Source organism: Chelonoidis abingdonii, chromosome 11 (assembly GCF_003597395.2).
Source record: "Chelonoidis abingdonii isolate Lonesome George chromosome 11, CheloAbing_2.0, whole genome shotgun sequence".
NCBI lineage: Eukaryota > Metazoa > Chordata > Testudines > Testudinidae > Chelonoidis > Chelonoidis abingdonii.
The window spans coordinates 23132883-23135655 of NC_133779.1; the positions used below are offsets into that span (position 1 = coordinate 23132883).

General features: G+C 60.3%; 1 protein-coding gene across 1 annotated transcript in view; it reads right to left on the reverse strand.

Moving 5' to 3' along the window:
* The window catches only part of PER1 (period circadian regulator 1), a 370577-nt gene that overhangs the window by 4901 nt on the left and 362903 nt on the right, over nucleotides 1-2773 (reverse strand). The gene's annotated exons all lie outside the window — the stretch shown is intronic.

A 2773-nucleotide genomic window follows, 5' to 3' on the forward strand; every position in this document is an offset into this window, starting at 1 on the left:
GGGGAGAGAACCCAGGCGTCCTGGCTCCCAGCCCCCCCTGCTCTAACCACCAGCCCCTACTCCCCTCCCAGAGCCGGGGAGAGAACCCAGGCGTCCTGGCTCCCAGCCCCCCCTGCTCTAACCACCAGCCCCTACTCCCCTCCCAGAGCCGGGGAGAGAACCCAGGCGTCCTGGCTCCCAGCCCCCCCTGCTCTAACCACCAGCCCCTACTCCCCTCCCAGAGCCGGGGAGAGAACCCAGGCGTCCTGGCTCTCCCGCCCCCGCTGCGCACTCACTGGTAGGAGGCCCGCACGAGGGTGCGCTCGGGGTCACTGTAGAGCCGCTCCAGCGTCTCATGGGCCTCGGGCCCGACGCTCAGCCAGCTGGGGGGCAGACTGGCCGTCTGCCACAGCTGCCAGTGGTAGGGCAAGAGGGTGTGGTGCTGGGGGCAGCAGGCCCCGGAGAAGCAGCAGCCCAGGAGGAAAAGGGGGCAGATCTCCACCCCGTCCTCGGGGTGGGTGTGATACTCCAGCTGAGCCACGATCTCCAGCAGGTGGTCCAAGGTCAGCTCCTCGCACCCAGGCCCGGCCTCGGGGGCTGGCTCCGGAGCCGCCTCCGCCTCCTGCAGCGCCAGCTCCACCCTGTCCCCGTAGAGGTCGCCGGCGGGGGGCACTGGGACCGGGGAGGGCAGGCTGGAGGCTGTGGCGGCGACGCCACCTGGCTCCAGGGAACGATGGTGGAGCAGCTGCGCCAGGGCCTTCGTCCGCAGCGCAACGGGGATGTGGAACGCTGAACGGCGGGAGCGTTTGAGGCGAGCGAGCCGGGTGGGCAGCAGAGCTGCGGGGGCATCGCTGCCAGCTGCCATGGGGCGCCTCGACGTGGCCCGATCCTCCAGGGGAGAGCTGGAAAACAGGGAGACAGAGTGACCAGTGGTTAGTGCTGGGGGACAGAATCCAGGAGTCCTGGCACCCACCCACCTCCCCTGCTTTAACCACGAGTCCTCACTCCCCTCCCAGAGCTGGGGAGAGAACCCAGGCGTCCTGGCTCCTAGCTACAATTCAGTCAGTGCCGGTCGCTGGCAGAGCCGGGATGCCGAGCAAGATGGGCCTGATCTGGTGTGATGACTCTCCCCCACCCCCCAGCTCCAGGGCTAACGAAGATCTGTCTGGGGTGTTTGAGGGATTCGGGACGGATGTCTACAATTGGGGTAAATCCCGTGTCTTAGGAAGAGATCAGAGACAAAGACGGCCAAGATTTCTTCGTGCAAAATTCTCCAGCTGAAACCTCCCCCACCCTGGAAGAAAAAGGCCCAGCTAGAGACAGCAAAATCGGTTGCGAATTTGTGGTAGTTTCACCCCTTTTTTTGTCTCAGTGGGGGGGGGGGGGCAGAAGGGGGAACTGTTCTGACATTTTCCCAAACAAAACCGTCCCGGCTTGAAGTCACTTTGGGTTTCCAAACTTTGATTTAAAAAGAGGGAGAGAGACACCTTTTTTCCCCCCCAAACCCATTGACAAAGAGCCACAATGGAATCGGAAGAAACTTTGCCACTTCTGGTCCCTCCTGAAATTTGAGGTCAGCTTCTCGAAAAGGCTGGTGCGGCAGAAATCCAAAAAAGACCCCCCACCCAGCCGATGCTTTTTCCAGCACCCTGTGTGTCTGATTCCCAGTGATCCAGGCACCTGCCGCGTTCTCCTCACTCGGCTGAAGAGGGCGGATACGTTTTGCCGCTTTCTTTTGAATCCTCGATGCTCTTCCCACGTATTCTGCTGACTTGATAGACACTTAAAGTGTGGCCATGTCGGCCAAGGGTATGAAAAAAACGCCACTTCAGCAACGTGGCTATGCTGACTGAAGCCCCAGCGTAGAAGCGGCTAAGCCAACGGAAGAGAAACGGCCTCCATCTCCTCTTTGTGATTTCTGTGCCTCTGCTGAATTTTCTCCACTGTTTCTGCAGCCTTGGTCAAGCACCGACACCAGAACTAGAGCAGTGGGTTTTGCAGATCACAGGCAGTTATAAAAAATGGGGTTTTTTTGAACGCGTTTGGCAATTTGCCCCAGGCCCCCACTAGAGTTTTTCAGGGTCCTTCACCCTGGAAAACTTTTGTGGGGCCCAGGCCCCCGGAGCTTCTTACGCTCCAGGTCTTTGGCGGCAATTCGGCGGTGGGGGGGTCCTTCCACTCCGGGATCCGCCACTGAAGTGCCCTGAAAACCCGCGGTGGGGGGTCCTTCCACCAAAGTGCTGGGTCTTCGGCAACAATTCAGCAGTGGGAAGACCCCAGGCCCCCTGAATCCTCCGGGCGGCCCTGCCTACGACTCAGACCAAAAGTCGGTCGGAATAAACGTTTGGGCCATTGTTAAATAAAATAACACGAGCCCACTGGAAACCAAATGCCGGATTTCAATCATTTTTTAACAGGTTTGGGCGATTTTTAAACACATCCCATGGAAGGAAGTTCGAAGCCTCCTTTGATCCTTTCTGCCCCCCCAAAAAACCATCAAGCAGGGCTGGAAATGGCTGAAATGGAACCCAGGAGTCCTGGCTCCAAACCCCCACCCTCTGCTCTAACCCCCAGTCCCCGCTCCCCTCCCAGCACCAGGAAGAGAACCCAGGAGTCCTGGCTTCCAGCCCCCCCCCCGCTCTCACCCACCAGCCCCACTCCCCTCCCAGAGCTAGGAGAGAACCCAGGCGTCCTGGCTTCCAGCCCCCTTGCTCTAACCCATCAGCCCCCACTCCCCTCCCAGAGCCGGAGAGAGAACCCAGGAGTCCTGGCTCCCAGCCCCCTGCTCTAACCC